General features: G+C 37.0%; 1 long non-coding RNA gene across 2 annotated transcripts in view; it reads left to right on the forward strand.

Moving 5' to 3' along the window:
• The first annotated feature begins 5193 nt into the window (after positions 1–5193).
• Positions 5194–14760, forward strand: part of LOC137655618 (uncharacterized) — a 44810-nt gene continuing 35243 nt past the window's right edge. For both annotated transcript variants that reach the window (XR_011046839.1, XR_011046840.1), the window contains exons 1-2: positions 5194–5398; positions 14095–14141. This is a non-coding gene — a long non-coding RNA (uncharacterized lncRNA). The remainder of the gene's footprint in view (positions 5399–14094; positions 14142–14760) is intronic.

Raw genomic sequence — 14760 nt, forward strand, 5'->3', positions numbered from 1 at the left:
CTTGTGGGGAGAAGGAAGACCTCTACGGCGAAGAGGAAGATGAGCCTTGCGTCAGATACGTCCTCTGGGGGCATCAGGAACACCATCGTCAGTCCTCCGAAGAGGAGTCTCTGTTAGTGAACTCCCCCGAGGGGGAGAATCACCTGCAGGAGAGACCGTTGGACTTGGCCCCTCCCTCGAAGGATGTTCGGAGGGGGGATCCAAGCCTTCAGCAACATCAGCACCCAAAGCAGAGGTTTGACCCAACTCGCCGGAAGCCTCTGCCACAACAACGTTGACGATAGACAGAGGGTCAACCTCCGCTATCACCGGCGACTGTTTGACAGCTGCTACCAACTGGATAAGGTCAAACGGGACTTCCCTGGAGGGCGAACCCTAAAGCCCCAAGGAAGCCCAAAGCTGCAACAAATCATCATTAGCAACATTCATAGATAAATCCTCCCCCGGAGGAGGAGGAGGAGCTGCCTCGCTATGGGAGGCAACTCCCTATCCCGAACCCCGAGGTCGGTCAACAAAAGTAGGGCCTACGCTACCACTCGACAGCCTCTCGGGAGAGACCAATCGTGTGTGAGCTTCGGAGGAGGTTCGGGCAACGAAAGAAGAGTCCTTGGAGATTTCCTTCTTCAAGGAGATCCTTGAAGGAGAAAGATCCCGCTTGGACTTCTTCTTTCGGCGCTGGGAAAACCTCTCCCACTGGGAGGTAGACCGCTCCCTGCACTCACTACAAAATTTATTCTTATCACACCGTTGGCCCAGACAGAACGGACACAAGGTGTGAGGGTCCGTCTCGACCGCCGACATATATGTCCCACAAGAGTGGTCTGGTAACCCGGGGCACTTCCGCATGATAAAGAGAGAGGCCAACTTCCAAACACACAACTGAAAGAAAAAGCAAAAAAGAATAAGGCTGTAAATACGCGAGGGTGAGAGCAGACACGTCTGTTCATCACCCGAGCCAAAAGCAAAGTGAACTAGTTCACCGGCGTGTGAGGGGGGAGGGGTAGCTAGCTACCCCTCCCCTACCCCCTCGCTAGCTTGCAAGGGGGTAGTAAACCCTCGTTAAAATTCCAATAGCTCGTCATTTCAGCTACACCGAAAGTACAGTAATACCCCCTATTTAAATAGCGTGGTTTGTATTTCGGTTACGGAACAAAGTATAGTTTACCCGTCATACTGCCCCACTACTCAAATGTTTATATGGAGTTGTTTATACTTGTACAAGATATCTGCTCCTCTATGGGAGGTAGATATTACCGTCTTGCTCTGAGCTTGTTTAAAGGTATCCTTGCTGTTTTCCTTCTTCAGATCCCATCCTGACAAAGGTAACAAGAATTAATAGCCCGAGTTCCAAGATAACCAGCAGATTTCTTTGCCTTAGAGATAGAACCAGAAGGAGAAAAATCTAGCTTGGTTTTTCTTTTCCTCTTCTTGCCAAACTCCTACCACTGGGACGATGACCAATCCCTACATTTCTCTCGTGGGGAAGACTGCATACAGTACAGTCATGCCCCTCCAAACAAGATGTAAAGAATGGGGATCCACATTAGGCTTTCTCATGAAAATTGAGTAACATTTTCCAACGCAAGACTGCATGCCCACATGTAGTTACTGCACAATAAGTAAACACAATGTCTCTACTACTAAATGGCTGATGTTAAAGTGGCTTCTCAGTGAACTGACAGGGAATAGGGCTTCCCCGCGACCCACCAGTAACTACCGACACCTCATTTTAAATCATAACAGCCGAAATTCCGACTGCACTGAAATCATCTCCTATTAGAGGAAAAAGGTTTGTATTATTATAGGAACAATTGTATATTGCATAGCTAGCGGCAGGATTGCATCATCACAGTAAAAAAAATACTACAGTAGGCCTACTAGTATCTTGCAGGTAGATAACCTTGACAGAAAACCTGTTTTAAAAACTAAACTAACCATGCATGTACTTAATATAAAAAAAACTTGCCAAAATAACTTTAAAGTATAAACTGATCCACTGGATTGATTACTGTATTCTAATACAAATTAATTACAAATTTTGACAAAAATATTTGCATTTGGGCCCTGAATTTCTTAAGATTATCTCCGTCCTTCATTTTACTAACTTAGGCCTATAGATCTATAAGGTTAGTCTGCATTTTCATCTAATAAGTCTTACGTAATATACTGTAGTCTAAGTGAATGTCTTAATAGTGCTCTTCAGTCCACAACTTCAAAGCTTTCAATCTTAGAATTTTCTACATTTCCTTCTGCTCCCTTCTTATTTAGGCTGCCCAACTGCTTTAGCCGACCTTACTCCCTTTCTACCCCAATAAACTTAATTTGGTTTTATTTCAGTTCAAGACAGGTATAGAGATTAGATTTACTTTGCTATAATTAAATCTTCTGATATACTTTTTACTGATATACGCCGGAATACGTACTTAGGCAATCACATTTTCTCACAGTCCTACGAATCCTTCACACTGTTAATCGCAAGAGCTTCCAATCTGGTAGTTTTCACATTACATTAAGGGTAAGATCGTCCAGTTAAATTCAGTGTCCAGCATCACACTGCAGATAATGAACAATGCTGAAATCTTGATGTGTTCTTTATCTTTCACTTTAACCAATCATGATCTTGCAAAATTTTGTACATTTGCAGATTGGACATAGGCCTACATATGCTTTTTTTTTGTAAAGTATGATTACTAAGCCCCACACCAGAATGAACTAAATGGTAAAGTTGTATATTTCTGAAACTATTCATTTGCGACGGAAACGAGTGTCATTTTCGAAGAGAGGGTAATTTTTTCAATAAGAATAAGTAATTTTTTTCCTAGGTTACATTGCCCTGTAATACACTACAATAATACTAACTAAATTAATCTTCTGAGGTACTTAATGGTTCCTTTGAAGGTCTTCTGACGATACAGCGACAAACGTCAGTTTACAGTTCTAACATCAACGGTTAGGTTAGGTTAGGTGTATTTAATTGGCAAGCATCAATGTATTTCACTTAATAGCTTTCCAAATTAAGTAGTTTTATTTAGAAACCCAAATTCTCATATAATTACATTTCTTGAATCGTGAAAGGCAAACCTACGCTATGGTAGCCCATGGAATGTATATATATGGTATTTTGAGGGCCAAAGTCTAGAAATAGATTAAGCTACAGGTTAATCACTCCATGTCATACTTCCAAATATATATAGTAAAACGAATCATATTTCAACAGTTAACAAATACGTGGCAAGCAAACAGTAGGCCTAAACAACCTGACCCCATAGTAGCCAATAGAATGTAAATATATGGTATTTTGAGGGCCAAAGTCTAGAAATAAGTTAAACTACAAGTTAATCACTCCATTTCATAATTAAAATTATAAATATAGGCTAAAACGATCATATTTCAGTTAACAAATACGTCATAAGCAAACAGTACGCCTAAACAACCTGACCCCCATAGTAGCCCATGGAATGTAAATATATGGTATTTTGAGGGCCAAAGTCTTAAAATAAGTTGAGCTACATGTTAATCGCTCTATTTTATAATCCAAAATATAAAGATAGGCTAAAACGATCATATTTCAGTTAACAAATACGTGATACGCAGAGAGTAGGCCTAAACAACCTGACCCCCATAGTATCCCATGGAATGTAAATATATGGTATTTTGAGGGCCAAAGTCTAGAAATAGATTAAGCTACATGTTAATCGCTCTATTTGATAATCCAAAATATAAATATAGGCTAAAACAATCATATTTCAGTTAATAAATACGTGATAAGCAAAGAGTAGGTCTAAGCAACCTGACCCCATAGTAGCCCTTGAAACGTAAATATATGGTATTTTGAGGGCCAAAGTCTAGAAATAGATTAAGCTACATGTTAATCGCTCTATTTGATAATCCAAAATATAAATATAGACTAAACCGATCATATTTCAGTTAACAAATACGTGATAAGCAAAGAGTAGGCCTAGACCTAAACAACCTTCTGTTTTCCCACACGAACTTTCTTCTCACCATTAATATTTTCTGGTTATTTTCCTGCAGTTTCACTTAACAGTCGAAAATCGAAACACAATATAAGAAAACTGTCGAAATATAATAAAGTTTTTCCATTTCAAAGTCTATTTAGGGATCACAGTTTGTTTACTAAATTTGAGACATCAAGTTACCAACTGTCCCGAATTGAAAATTAATAGATTTTACTAAATCAAGATGTGTGATGTTGTAAATTGTTAAATTAGATGGGTTTGTTTATAGAAAAATGCAATTAAATGTGAATATACTGTAAATATTGTGATTGTAAAGAATATGTAATTTAACTTTTTAATAAAAAAAAAATATCCATAGTTTTAACTTTTTATAAAATCTAAAAGGAAGTCTCGATGTAATGTTGGTTTTTTTAATAATCTTATAGAGAAAATAAACATCAAATAAAATTCTCCATATAGCAAATAAAAAACCGATACCTAGATTATGATATATATCCTTAGTTTCAACTTCTAAAACTTAGAAAAAAGTCTCGATATAATTTTAGTTTGCAAATCTTCTTATAGAGAAAATAAACATGATATAAAATTCTCCATATAGAAAAATAATCCTATTCAGGGGCATATTCCCTAAAGTGAATTGATTGATTGATTGAAGTTTTCTGGCATCTATTCCTCAAGAGAGAGAATAGGCCTACCTTACAATTGTAAGCATGGTTTAATTTCAGCATATACCAAAGCATAATAAATTTCAATAGAATATCACTGTAAGACATATATACTAATATCATATGAAAGTTTTTAATATTTTTTATATTAGGACAACCAATTTGGAATTGTTGGCAGCAACGTTAAGGGAAATTTCCCTAGGACTCCCTGGTGGAATTTTAGCATAAACCATAGGATACTACATTTCAATCGAATATCACAATAAAATATATATACTATTGAAACTGGAATTCCTATTCTGGAATCCAGATGTATTGATACTGGAATTCCTATTCTGGAATCCAGATGTATTGACACTGGAATTCCTATTCTGGAATCCAGATGTATTGAAACTGGAATTCCTATTCTGGAATCCAGATGTATTGACACTGGAATTCCTATTCTGGAATCCAGATGTATTGAAACTGGAATTCCTATTCTGGAATCCAGATGTATTGAAACTGGAATTCATATTCTGGAATTACAGGAAAGGTTTTAATATTTTTCATAGAAGGACAACCAATTTGGGACTGTTGGCAGCAGTGTTGAAGGGAAATTTCCCTAGGAATCCCTCTTCCCGTATCGTAGTTCCATGTCGGGATTCTCGGGAATTTATCTGTCATATTCCAGTTTTCAAATCTTTTGTGTTCAGTGTCATCCATAGTATTCCAGATATGTCAAATTCCTGCCCATTATTGATGCTCAACTTCACGGTAAGACATATTGTTCTTATTTATGATAGTTTTGCTAGTTGCAACCTTTTATTGTTAACCAAGCCTAGTATTACTGTAGGCAAGTCTTTGTGATAGCAATGATAATTTACTTATATGGGCAATGTTATATTGAAATTTTGCACCAAATCTCTGTATCAGATATATTAAAACTGTTGTTTTAATGCTTATTCATTTTTACCATTGTTATGTGTGTGTTTCTCCACACCTTGTGTAAAGCAAGTAGTAAATATTGACACTAACACCACCTGAATGTTTGACTATATGTTCATAGCCTCTCTACCCTACCCCCTATTTGGTTGATCTGTTTGTTTCCGATTGAAATGAACATCAAATTCGCTTAATTCACGTTATTTACTATAGGAAAACAATTATATATCGTTTCCCCAGTATGTTTTCCCCACCCAAAACCCCGAGTTCCCACTGGGGGTCCCCCATTATCACAGGATATAGATGTACATATATTTCTGAAACTATTCATTTGCGACGGAAACGAGTGTCATTTTTGTAGAGATCGTAATTTTTTCTGTAAGAAACAGTAGTTTTTTTCCTAGGTTACATTACCATGGAATAATATACAAAATTACCCAATATTTTTCTGAATCACTTTTTGGTGTTTTATTTTTGCATTAACACGATTCTAATCAGCATATTTCAATAAAACATTACTAGTACACTCTTTAAACCCTTATCCATGAATCGCTTGGTAATAATAACCGAGGTTATCAAAGTCTAAGTTTTTATAATTGATGATTAACACCGAAATACTAGCCCACTGGGTTAACGCGCGCAGCGAAACATGCTCTGCTTGCCAGAAGATAGGAGCAGTGAGATAATGTTTAATCGTGAGCGAAGCAAGCATACGACAGAACCAAATCCAATAAATCTTCAGCTCAATAAGTTAGGAGGTAATATGGTAAACACTTTTGTGCCCAACTCCATAGAAAATGGGATGGAAAGCTAATTTTTCGTGCATCGGAAGTCCTTGCGAACAAAAGTTCTAGTGTTTTGACTGTTACATTAACATTACTAGGTAGTTGACCCACCACACCTCAAAACCTAAGGATTTCCTCCAAAAATCATTATCCGAAAACGTTCAAAGCACCTATAAATACATAACACTATCGTTTCTTGAAGCCGTAAAAAATATTGTTTTAATATAAAAATTTAACTTGTTCCAACACAGAATACTTACCTCGAACTACTTTCTTAGGAGTATCTGGGATCTCCTCCCAACCGACCAGAGTTTTGTGTAGTTTATCCCATAGTCCCGTTTTCTATGAGGGGTAACCTCAGGTGGAGTGGAACCTGCCCTGAGGCTATCCCCCAGGTCAGAGAGCATGCTTGCTCAGGTCTCGACCTCCAGTAAGTTCTCTGGTCGCGTCGTGATAACATCTCGACGCGCTCTCCTTACCCAGTGCGACCCTTTGTCCCCGACCCAGTCTTTTGTGTCTTTCGCGGTCCCCACGTGGACCCATTATCATTATTATTTTTATTACTATCCTAGCTACAGCCCTTTTTGGAAAAGCAAGATGCTTTAAGCCCAGGGGCTCCAATAAGGAAAATAGCCCAGTGAGGAAATGGAATAAGGAAATAAATAGCCCAAACGAATTGGTTTCCATGAAAATTATCAATTTTATTTTCTCATTTTCTCTTGATACTGAACTAGGCTCCCACTTGCAATAATCGCATACAAATTGGAAATTATAATATGAACGATTAAGAAGGATAATCTAGGGAACATGCTCTGCCTAAAGGCATTTAGATTGGTTTCCACTCAAATGGCCTTTACTCCACTGTGGATCGCTTCACTCTAAATAAACATCACCTCATTGCTACTCTGTGTTTCATTATAGAACAGTGCAATATTAATTAGGACATTGGAATTCTCATAATTGAATAGATCTTTGTAAATATACTTGTGAATCCCATAACCTACTGTCGGAAACCTCCATTAACGAAGTTATAGATGTTGATAAAAAAATTACTATTTTGTTACTTTTGTCATCTCAACACATGCCACAAGATCCTCCTTTAGGAAAAACTGATGGATGGTGCTTCTGTTTTAAGTTACTTGTTCGAACAGAATAGAGGGGCCCAATGTTTTGTACTCTAAGTCTTTTGGTTATTTGTTTTCAATATTAGAATATTTGATGTAATTAAAACTCGTATTTTTCATGTTAGTAATGAAACGTTAGGGTACAAATGTGTTTGATATATTTAGCCTGATAATGGGAAATGGGAGCCAAGTCCATGTTCGAACAGAGGCTGGAGCGCAAAGGTATACAACTCGCGCCTTTGAACTCATGCCTTTGTTAAGTGTGTATTCACTCCTTTGTAAAGGTTGTAAATCAATGGTTTGATTCAGTTAATTATACAATATTTTCAAGTTCTATGATAGAAATAAGATTTATTTTGCTATTTTTCTGTTCTCTGTAATCATACTGTTACATCCGAAATATTGTTAATAGGAGTATAGGATACTGTACTGTATAGGGACTTTCACACCACCTCAAGATGAGTCTCCTATTAAAGGTCAAAGGTTGTACAGTAATACGAATAGGAACAAATCTCACATTTTATAATCAATTTAAATTTTCTAACCTTACAAGCTTGAGATTTTCAAGTTGCACTACCTACTTCAACCATCCCGCTTGTCCCAGGCCAAAGGTCAATGTGAAGATAGCCCTTCCTGTCAGGTGGGTGGTGCTTCCCTGCCACCTGGAGGGCAGTTGTGTTTACTTCGTTAAAAAGCTTAAAGGCTGGTTCCAGCTTCTTGGAAGTAATACTCCTGTTAAGACTCTCAGGTTTGTAAATTTTGAAAAAGTACAATTTGATTAAAAAATTTGAGATATTTAAAGTAATTTTTATTTTTCTTAACCATACAAACTTGACTTCCCTCATCAACCACTCCTCCCAGTCCTGGGCTGAAATGTCAAAAGTGAGCAAAACTCCAGGGCAGGGTGGGCTTCACCTGCAACCTCCACCAGTCTTTTAACCTCTCCTTACACAATTCTATCGATCGTCTCCCGCCCACACTGAAACAGTCTCCATATCAAATAACTTAGGCTTGTATAGCTGTGAAAAATTAAATTTAAAAAATTTATAATGTGTACTGTAATGTATTTGATATGGGGAGTAGGAAAATCCATAAATGGATGGTTTGGCCCCAATATTCAGGGTCAGTAATAGATGAAACACAAGTTAATGAGATGGAAAAAATACATGATTTAAGAAACCTTGGTAGCATTTAAATAAATATGTTCCTCATTAATACAATAAAGACCATCGTCCTTTAATAAAAAGTCAGCCCTTGATATTTGCTGGTTCTATCTTTGCAGATTTCGTCATTTGCGATACAGAGAACCTTATAGCCTATTAAATAATCATGTATTCGCGGTTTTACAATAAGCACTCTTGAGGCCATATAGTTTCAAATCAACCGCTATCCATTGCACCAATCATGCTTTGCAACGTTTCCCTCTCCTCACAGCACAAAACCCCATATCTCTCGCTCACTCGGCGTCAATTTTGCTTTGTCTCTCCTATGTGCATCTCCCACTTCGGTCCTTTTTGTGCAGAATTATGTTGCGATGTAAAAAACCTGTACATATCCAGTGTGCTTATAGTGATTTTCGTATAAAATGTGATATCTACTGTACGCTACTCCACACACCAAACAGTTAACGGCTCAAAGAGTTGCTTCGTGCTTCAGACTTAATATGGGGAACTTCGTACGTAAACAGTTGGTGGTGCTGTATTGATACTTTTTTTTTTATTTTTATTGTGTTAGTGTTTTCATTGTGTAATACTATATTGTTATTGTTTATGTAAACTACTATAGAGTACTGTGTAAAGTAAAAAACACAATACAGTACTTTACAGTAGTAATGTAGATATAGGCTACGTATATGATGATTTTCAGTGGCGCAAGTCAATTTGCCAAAAACAGCGAACAATTACTGTACTAGTGTTACCTTTGCTAATTAAGCTGTACTGTAATGCTAGTACATATATTATATGTACTTATGTGTGTGGCGATGACTCATGTTGTGTACATAGTACACATGCTACATTTACAGTACTGTACTGTGCACTTATTGAAATGTGTTCATTCATTAACACAATACTTACACTGTGATAGAAACAAAGTTAAAACCATATTAGGCAGTACAGTTGGTTGTTTAGTATGTTAGTCAACCACGCAAAGACAATGTGTAGTGAGTTGGTAGGTTAGGAGTTAACTCAGCCTAGGCAGCAAGTATTCGCGGATTCTCGCTTTTCGCGCCTATCTCTGTTACCTAACCCCCTGGAACAAGGAGGGCTCACTGTAACACTTTAGAAAAGCTAGAACAGCCATTAAAGCTCTTAATGAGGTAAACATAAGTTGCTGGCGGGTGGAGGGTAGGGCCGTACACCGACCTACCAGATGGAGGGTGGGCCCGCCCACCGACCTACCAGATGGAGGGTAGGCCCGTCCACCCGCTAGATGCTGGTAGGTCTTCCCACCCTCCAGGTGGAAGGTAGGGTTGTCCACCTGCTAGGTTAAACAACCCTTACTTAGACTTCAAGTGCAGTTCTGTACTGATGCCTCTCTGCATCTTAAATCTTGGCTTTTTGATGCTTTTCCTCTTCTCCTTTCTGAGTGTTTGTGGGGTTTGTGCCTCGTGCTTCGCAAGTTTCATTTTCCTTACGGATGTAAGATTGTTTTGTGTCACTTACGGCACTCTATGTATTTTCTTCTTCATCAGTACTAAACAAACAGTATACATTGCATATATATATATATATATATATATATATATATATATATATATATATATATACATGTATGTATGTATATATGTACATACTCTTCATTACATTGGGGAGATGTGTACATTTTGAATAATATAAAGTAAATTTTCCATTCTCTCAACATGGCTAAACCACCTCAACACATTCATATCCACTCTAGCTGCCAAATCATTTCTTACACCCGTTCTCACCCTCACTACTTCGTTCCTAACTCTGTCTACTCGAGATACACCAGCCATACTCCTCAGACACTTCATCTCAAACACAAGAGTTGATGGGAGAAGAACAAGATGAAGGCCAAGGTTTGGGTGGATGGATGGAGTGAAGAAAGCTATGGGTGATAGGAGGATAGATGTGAGAGAGGCAAGAGAGCGTGCTAGAAATAGGAATGAATGGCGAGTGATAATGACGCAGTTCCGGTAGGCCCTGCTGCTTCCTCCGGTTGCCTTGGATGACCGCGGAGGTACCAGCAGTAGGGGATTCAGCTCATGAAGCTTCATCTGTGGTGGATAACGGGGGAGGGTGGGCTGTGGCACCCTAACAGTATCAGACAAACTTGGTTGAATCCCTCGTTAGGCTGGGAGGAGCGTAAAGAGGAAAGGTCCCCTTTTTTCTTCTGTTTGATGTCGGCTACCCCCCAAGATTGGGGGGAGTGCCTTGGTATATAGATAAATATATAAAGTAAATCATGATAAAGGTTATTATTAGTTGAAATAAAAATGATCAGAAGTATATTATGAAAGCTATGCAGGGTGAGAACATTTATATAATGTTCAAAATGAATACCTCTCTTGAAGTAAATCACTTCTCTTTTAAACTCGTTAACCGTCAACAGTGTAAATGATGATTAGTTGCTGTTGTTATTATTATAGGTACTAGTGTACGCAACCCGTCAAAAATGAGGGCTAAATACTTAGATATGGACTCATACGCATAGACAAATTCAAACCTTCCCACCCCACTCCCCCTTTCCAAACTACAATCTCTCTCATCAGGGTATGACTACTTCCTCTCCCCCGACCCGAGGGGCGGGGAGAGACCAGGTAGCCTAGTTATACGTCTGGTAATGTCGCTAGCGTGACCAGAAATAAATTATTATTATTATATATATATATATATATATATATATATATATATATATATATATATATATATATATATATATATATATATATATATATATATATATATATGAGACACTTGCTCTTTATCATATAGGGTAGATTCTTGTTATTTTCATCAGCATTACGAGTAGCGTTTTTATTAATATTTTGATATCAGTAAGACTTTTATCATTGCTCACTCTAATTTCTTTATCTTGCCATCTCATCTCTCTCGCGCACGCCTCACAGAAGTCATTTGTCCCTGGCTGTTCGTCTTCTGGAATGTTCTAATCACACTGGGTGGAATTCCTGGAACATTTCCTGGTCCGTTGTAAATTTCTGAGACATTTACAAACGTCAGCCTGTCTCTCATTCTGCGGTCTATTCATCCAGATGTCTCGCCTGTGAGGATATATTCATATCCTGACATTTAAGAATTTTCAACCTTTTTTTTTCGCCAGTTTTATTTTATTGTGTTGCTTTTTAAAGGGTACCGTCTCCTTCATTCTTCATCGTGGTGGGTGTCTTTGTGTCTGTGTGTGGTTATGCAACTCAGTAGGTTTCGTAACTTTTATTCATAGCAGGTGTATGTTTATTTGGTGAAATGTTTTCACTTGAAGTGGTGCTCTTAAAGCAAGATAAATGTGTTATACATTGTTAAATTTCGTTCTATGAACTGTCTTCATGGATACTAAATATCTCCCTTATATTATTATTATTATTATTATTATTATTATTATTATTATTATTATTATTATTATTATTATTATTATTATTATTATATCTAAGAATGGTAATTTATGAGTTTTTTCTTCCTCTTTCGTGAAATTTATCTTAGGATGTTGAGAATTTTTTACTTATCATTATTATTATTATTATTATTATTATTATTATTATTATTATTATTATTACTTACTTACTTACTTACTTACTTGCTAAGCTACAGTACTAGTTGGGAAAGCAGGATGTTATAAGCCCAAGGGCTCCAACAGGGAAAATAGCCCAGTAAGGAAAGGAGACAAGGAAAAACTAGAAGTTTAATAACTATAGGAACATTAAATTAATTCTTTCTTATATAGGCCTATACTATAAAAAAATTGAAAATAATAAGCGGATAAAGAGGCTTGTTGTATGTATCTTCACGTCAAACTTATTCCCAAAATCGAAAACACATTTTGAATTTACAGTTCAAACTATTCAAGACTGTTCAGTTTACTGTTCGACAAAACAATCCAGATAAAGTAATAAATAAAGTAATAAATTCTAAATTAAAAGTGAAATATATATTTAACGGAAATAATCTTGTATCGTTCACGAGTGCCTATTCAAAGATGAGTACGTTAGAAAATGTATTTTTGGACTAATTGTATTTTACTGTCAAAAAAACTCAAAAAAAAGTTTTGTTTAAGATTTTACCGAATCGTTATTATATCGTGTAGGGGAATAGTGTTGACAGTGCCCCTCGCAATGTGTCCTGTAGGCAATACTTTTAAGTGTCTTGGTTGTGTTCGTTTTGGCTCTAAGTTGCACTTGCTTTGGATTTTAATATTCTTCATCCGTTCCCTCTTCACTTCTTTCTTATTGCCTCTTCCTTTCTTTATTGTTGCTTCTTCATTTCTTCCCTATTGCCTCTTCCTTTCTTTATTATTATCTTTTCCTTTATTATTGTCTCTTCCTTTCTTTATTGCTATCTTTTCCTTTCTTTATTATCTTTTCCTTTCTTTATTAATGTCTCTTCCTTTCTTTCTTATTGCCTCTTCCTTTCTTTATTACTGTCTCTTCCTTTCTATATTATTGTCTCTTCCTTTCATCCCTATTGCCTCTTCCTTTTATCCTCATTTCCTCGTTTCTCTCTTTCTTACTGCCTCTTCCTTTTTTTTTCTTATTGACTTAATGTCTGTCTTATTGGTTCTCCCTTTCTTTCTTATTGCCTAAAACTTTGTGTGTTATTGCCACCTCCTTTCTTTCTTATTCCCCCTTCCTTTCATCCCTATTGCCTCTTCCTTTCATACTTATTTCCTCGTCCCTTTCTTTCTTATTGCCCCTTCCTTTCATCCCTATTGCCTCTTCCTTTCATACTTATTTCCTCGTTCCTTTCTTTCTTATTGCCCCTTCCTTTCATCCCTATTGCCTTTTCCTTTCATACTTATTTCCTCGTTCCTTTCTTTCTTACTGCTTCTTCCCCTTATCTTATTACAATCAAACCTTTTCAACCTTTACTTCATAATACATCCGAGTTTTCTCCCTCAATGGCATTTAATCGTCGAATGGCCTTGCCTTACCTTATTTTATGTTTGGGTTCCCCCAGGTCCCTCAGTGTGAGGCACCTCGTATATCCACCAGAGAGAGAGAGAGAGAGAGAGAGAGAGAGAGAGAGAGAGAGAGAGAGAGAGAGAGAGAGAGAGAGAGAGAGAGCCTTATGCCTTATTGCCTTATTCTATGTTTGGGTTCCCCCAGGTCCCTCAGCGTGAGGCACCTCGTATATCCACGAGAGAGAGAGAGAGAGAGAGAGAGAGAGAGAGAGAGAGAGAGAGAGAGAGAGAGACTTACCTTACCTTATTGCCTTATTCTATGTTTGGGTTCCCCCAGGTCCCTCAGTGTGAGGCACCTCGTATATCCACCAGAGAGTTGCTAATGCATCTTCCGGTGTATTTTGCATCTTCCAGTCTTGGATGGTCTGGGATGCCCCAGTGCCTATATATGTAGCCAAATTTTTAAAAATCCAGTTCGAAACGTTATTAAAAATGGAAATATTAACAAATATTTTTTTCTTTGCAGACAGCGTATGTGTGACCCTGGACTGGACGAGCTGGAGAACGAAAATGGTGAGTAATGTTTTTGTTAATGTAATTTTAGTTTTTTTAAATTATACTTTGCTTACAGTTGTCCTTGCTCGACAAACTTTAGATGGTTTGAATAATTTTTTTATAGCATCCTTTTAGTCTCATACTTATATTTAATTGTAACATTTCCCCTATATCTTTTAATCAGCAATTTTTTTTTCCTTGCACATTATTCTGCTCGCCAGATAATTGTTGTTCTTCAAGTCAGTTGATCTTGTGTAATCTTATTGGTGTAACCAGGTTAATAATTGAATAAGAAGACTGAATTTCAATAATTCGAGCATTTTATTGGTAAATTTTGTACCTATAAAGGCCCTTCACGTTAATGGGCGTAGGAGGACATGATGATGAAATTCCATAATTTTTTCTTTCTTTCTTTCGTTTTTTTTTTTTTTTTGTATTTTTTTTTAGTAGCAATTTTGGCTTGGAAGAAAGTAGTAGTAGCCTGTTTGCCTCGAAGAGGTTTTTGCATATTTAGGTATTACGTATATGGTTGTTTGAGCAACACTTTTTTTTTCATATTTTTTTTTTGTATAGATTTGTCATCTTATAGAGTTCACAGAGGATCCTTGTCACTATAACTGCTGTTCACATTGTTTTT

The sequence above is a fragment of the Palaemon carinicauda genome, chromosome 16, assembly GCF_036898095.1.
Source record: "Palaemon carinicauda isolate YSFRI2023 chromosome 16, ASM3689809v2, whole genome shotgun sequence".
Lineage (NCBI taxonomy): Eukaryota > Metazoa > Arthropoda > Malacostraca > Decapoda > Palaemonidae > Palaemon > Palaemon carinicauda.